This window comes from Elephantulus edwardii, unplaced genomic scaffold (genome assembly GCF_000299155.1).
Source record: "Elephantulus edwardii isolate Elephantulus edwardi_28Jun2011 unplaced genomic scaffold, EleEdw1.0 scaffold00032, whole genome shotgun sequence".
Lineage (NCBI taxonomy): Eukaryota > Metazoa > Chordata > Mammalia > Macroscelidea > Macroscelididae > Elephantulus > Elephantulus edwardii.
The window spans coordinates 19651368-19657101 of NW_006399782.1; the positions used below are offsets into that span (position 1 = coordinate 19651368).

The 5734-nt window shown below is 36.0% G+C and overlaps 1 pseudogene; it reads left to right on the forward strand.

Moving 5' to 3' along the window:
- The window catches only part of LOC102850951, a 31469-nt pseudogene that overhangs the window by 6285 nt on the left and 19450 nt on the right, over nt 1-5734 (forward strand).

The following is a 5734-nucleotide window of genomic DNA, read 5'->3' on the forward strand; positions in this document are numbered from 1 at the left end:
TTCAGTGACTTGGGTAATCGGGATGGGTGTGTCAGAGGCGGTGCGGTTGGCGCAGGATAGAGCAGGGTTTAGGGCTGTTGTGCATAGGGTCGCTATGATTCGGAAACGACTCGACGGCACATAACAACAACAACAAAGAAATATTTTTTTAATTCTAGAAAATTAAAAAATACAAAAATGGAATAATCCTTTTTTCAAGTTTATATATTTTTCATCACAACTGAAAATCTAATTTCTCATTTTTATGCAGTCATTCACCTAAGGTAGCAGCATCCTCCACAGTCATCTCTGATTGTCTGAATCCAGAACATACATAGGAATCTTATTGTTGGATCCTTCTTACTTCTTCTATCTCAACATTCTATCCTCCAAGATGAAATTTGCCACATTACTCTCTACACATAAACACAGGCACATGGAGAGAGAGAGACAGAGAGAGAGACAAAGAGAGAGAGAGAAGAGGGGTGGGAGGCTCATGGGGAGGGATGGGAGGGGCGAAGGGAGAGATGGAAGGGGTGGGGAAGGGGTGGGGAGGGGGGGAGAGGAGAGGAGAGATGACTTCTTAATCCAATATCCTTTGAAAGAGAGACAATTTTTTAATTCAATGTCCTTTGGTTCCTGGATGCTATCTCTAAATGAACATGGGACTATTAAAAAAAATGTAAAAAAAGTTATAAATGAAGACTACAAAAATAATCCTGGATCCAGAAGATTGATGGGAAACTTTCTTCTGCTCTGCAGTTCATGTATCTGTGTTTAGTTTCTTCAAATCAGTTCATGGATATTAAATGTATTCTGATATAAGGCAGTAAGATTTGTCAGTATTCATGTATGGTTTAGGTATTTTCATATTTTCCTGGATATTCTCAATTATTTTATCATCAAATTAATCCAAAACAATTAAGTCAGTTTTGACCCATAATGACCTTCCATTGAGTTTCTGAGCTGATAATATTAGCAAGAGGAGATTACTCATTTTCCTCTTTCAGAGCAGCTGGTAGATTTGCATTTCCAAGCATACTGGTTCGTAGCACAATATGCTATGCATTATATCACCAGAGTTCTTTATCATCAAATTAGGAGATGTAGTATTGTAATTAGGTTGAAAGTGTCTCGAATACAGACTCAAAAGAAATGTTTTACTCAAAGATAATTACCAATTGGTTTCTGTTCCACATCACCAGTGGTTTATGTTCCACATCACCAGTGGTTTATGAGGTCTGTACATGATTTGACCCAGTAATAACTAACAACATTAAAATTTCATATTAGTTAGTAGTAGTAGTAGTAGTAGTAGTATTCTAGTTTATTTACAAAATTTGACTACATTGTTTTCCAGAAGAGACTCTTCCAATTTCCCTCACCCCTCTATCCATCAAATTGTACAATCCCATGATTAATCCTCGCCCCGCACATCCTCATCCCTCTGCTTCTGCAGTCCCCCTCCCTTGAATCCTTATACTCATTCTATAGTAATGGTTTTATATAATATTTGTCCTTGTGGGACTGAGTTAGTTCACTCAGCATAATGCTCTCCAGTCCCTCCCAAGTTAGGTAATAATTTACAAAATCATTGCTCCTGCATGCTGTATAATATTCCATTGTGTGAATGTACTATTATTTCTCAATCCATTCATTTTTAGACATCTGGACTGTTTTTTTTGTTCTTGCAATGGCTAATAATACGGCTTTGAACACTGGTGTACAAATCACCACTTGTGCCTTAGTTCTCATTTTCTCAGGGTATATTCCAAGTAGTGGAATGGCTGGGTCATATGGAATTTCTATGTTCAGTTTTTGTGACAAACTGCCTGCCAAGACAGTTACTATCCCACCAAAAAATGTATAAGAGTTTCTTTCTTGCCACATCCTTTCCAACATTATTACCTACTGCTCTGTTAAACTTTGCCACTATTACTGGAGTAAAATGGTACCTCGTTGTGGTTTTGATTTGCATCTCTCTTATTGCCAATAATTTTGAGCATTTCTTCATGTATCTATTTGTCATTCAAAAATCTTCCTCTGTGAAAATTCCATGTGTTTTGCCCATTTTGTAATTGTGTCTTTTTTTTTTTTTTTTTGTGGAGGCCCAGTAGTATTCTTTAAACTTTTGTTATGAGAGTCTTGTCCGAGATGGGATTACTAAATGTTGTTCCCAATCTGCAGGTTTACTTTTCACCCTGTTGGGAAAAGGTTTTGATGTGCACAGGGATTTAATCTTTAGAAGGTCCCATTCATCAATTTTATCCTCTTCAAATTGTGCATTTCTGGCTATATTTGACAGTCTCTGTATACTTTGAACTAGTGCTTCTAAGCTTGATCCCAGTTTATCTCTTATGAACTTTATGGTTTAGGGCTTTACTCCTATGTCTCTGTTATGCCTTTGAGTTGATTTTTGTGTATGGTGTGAAATGTGGATCCAGTTTCTGTAGGTGAAGTACAGTTTTGCCAGCACCATTTGTTGAAGAGGTTGTCATTTCCCCACTTAATAGCTTTGATTTCTTTGTTGAATATCGCTTGACCATGGATAGCTGGGTCTATTTCTGGGTTCTCAATTCTGTCCTATTGGTCTATGTGTCTGTCATTGTACCAGTACCATGCTGTTTTGGTTACTACTACTACTACTGCTTTGTCGTAGATTTTGAAGTCAGGGAGTGCTATGCCTCCCACCTCATTTTTGCTTATTTGGGTTCTCTTGCCTCTCCATATAAATTTGACAATTTCCCTTTAAATCTCCTTGAAAAATGAATTTGGTATGTGGCTTGGGATGCATTGAACATGTAGATTGCTTTTGATAGGCCTGAAGGGAATTTCCTCAACATAGTGAAAAGTATATATGCAAAACCAAGAGTCAACATCATTCTCAGTGGACAAAGACTAAAAGCATGTTTCTTGCGAACAGGGACCAGACAAGGATGCCCACTGTCACCACTTCTATTCAATATTGCATTGGAAGTATGTGTTAGGGCAACATGACAAAAAAAGGGGGAAAAAGGCATCCACGTAGGTAAAGAGATAGTTAAACTCAGTAGGATTCCTCAACAACAACAAAGAGAACTCAGAGAAGGAAATCAAGAAAGCAATGCCATTTACAATAGCCAACCACAAATTAAGGTACTTGGGAATGAATCTAACTAGAGATACAAAAGCCCTATACAAAAAAAACTACAAGACACAATGAAAGACCTAAAGAAATAGAAAAATGTCCCCTTTTCATGGATAGAAAGACTCAATATTGTGAAAATGATAATCCTATCAAAATTTCATATTCTTATATTCTTAAATCCATAAAAATCTTCATAAATTCATTTTCATTACTCTTTTACTAACCTGTATGATGAATAACTATGTATTACCAAGTTCATTGCAGCACTATCTATAATAGCAGAGTGTCAGAAATCACATAAATGTCTGTTAGTAAGACTGATTAAATAGTCACGGTGTTGTTTTTGTTGTGTACTATCAAGTTGGAATCAACCCACAGCTAACTTTCCAGTGAATTTTCAGAGGCAGTAAATTCCATGGAAGGAGATTGTTCATCTTTCCCCAATGGAGCAGCTAGTGGATTTGAATATATGTACCATAGTGATTTCCAAAATAAATTTTGAAAGTATGTAATAGTATTTATATTCTGTTGGCCTAGGAGACAGAAAGTGATGTTATCAAGCCAAAGGTGTGTGATTTTAGTCTACTGCCCTCAGGCCTGGTTTTAATTGTTTTTGGTCAAATATTCTTCTAAGTCATATAGCACTGGTCTTTCTATTTGCTGTACAGAGGTAACTCATGGTTGCTGTGATGCTAAATACTGTGAAACTGATGTGTCAAATGCAATAATGGTTACCCATGGTAGACAGTGTTTGGTGGAACTCCCCGAGTAAAACAAGCTTGGAAGCAGGGGTGGCATCCATCCAAAATACCTTGTCTCTGGAAACTCTAAGAACATGGAGAAATGATGAAAATTATACAATTGTTCAGGTCTTTCATTCATAGGGTTGCTATGAGTCATCTACAACTTGATGACACTTAACAACAACAACTGTGGTATTTACTGTATGCTTATCATTTAGTTAGAGAAAAAAGAGTGAATAGATACTTGCATGCCTATAGAATGTCTCTGGAACATACAGAAGAAAAATGCCTCTGGAGAGTGAATTGGTGATCAAAATAAGAATGTTAATATTGTTATTTCTATTTTATATTGTGTGAATAAGTTTTACATTTTTTTAAAAAGAGAGAGAAATTCAAAAGTTTTCCTATTTACCCTATTAAAAGGAGGGTTTAAATTTTAGGGAAAAGCTATGTGTTTCTATAAGTAAATAAATTTCTTCTGAATTGTCAGTAGCAGATAGCCTTAATCTTCCTAGGTCACTCTCAATGTTTAAAAGAACGCTATTACCCAGAACAATCTCTCCTTCATGAAATAGATTTTAAGAAAAAGAGGCCCAAGAGATACCAGAAAGGAAAAAACTATGATTTCAGCCCACACTTGAGGTCAAACTAATACCACTTTTTAAAAGTATTTCATGGTAAAAGAAAAAAAAACAGTTTTCACATACTTTAATCTAGTCCTAATAACTCCCAAAGAAGTAGATGCTATTGTTGCCTCATTTATAGACAACTTTAATGTAGAGTGGTTAAATGACTCACTTAAAGGCAACAGCTAATAGATGCCAGTGTACTTTCCATAAATATACGCCTAGCCGGAAATGGATGACACATTCAAGTTAAATACTTTGAGAAAAGTTTAATGGAAGGTTTGTTGTCAAAGGATAACTGTTACCATAAAAGGAGAGAGGGCTATCTGACAGGAACTAGGACCTTTGGTCCAAAGGTAAATCCAGGCTACACTAAACTCTGAAGGATGAAACCAAATGAATCATCATATGGGTTTAATCTCTTCTCTCTCTACTCTGCAATGAACATGTTCATTGTCTAAACATAACTGGAGTCCCAGGGATCAAGAGAAGCCACTTACGTAGTCATACGAGTAAGCGTCTAGGGTCCTTGTGTAGAATGGAAAATGAATCTAGAAGTACAAATGAAAGACGTCCAGCTCATTTACTGAATCCGAAGAATAGTGTGCCAGTTCAAATTACGTAATTTAAAACAGAATTAAGTACACATCAATCCTTTTTGTTATTGGGTGTTTTCAAGACCAGTATAACTCATATATAACACTATGAAAAAGAGATCTGAAATTTGCCATATCCTGAACCATCCTCAATCTCTGTCACACTGAAGCCCATTGTGGTAGTAACCACAGCAATCTATCTCTTTAGGAGTTCTTCCTGTCTTTCACCAATGCAATACCTTTCTGAAAATGATGTTTCTTTCTCTTAGGACTGGTTCCACCTGAAAATATGCCCAAAGTAAGTGAGATAAAATTTTCCATTAGAAGTACTCTGATTGCACTTCCCTCAAGATAGATTTGTGTGTTCATTTGGCAGTCCATGAGATATTCAGTAGTCTTTACCAATATCACAATTCAAAAGAATCATTTTTTCTTCAGTCTTAATTATTCAGTGTTCAACTTTCAGATGCATAGGAAGCAAATAAAATACCAAGACTTGAAGAAGATACACCTTAGTCTTTAAATTGACAACCATGCTCTTTATTTTTTCCTTTTTTTTATTAAATTTTATTAGTTTTAATAAACATTTACAGAGATTTTGGGTTTTCATTCATTCATTGTTGCACTGTTTTCTCTACCCTCCTCCCCAGTTCGTTCTTCTTC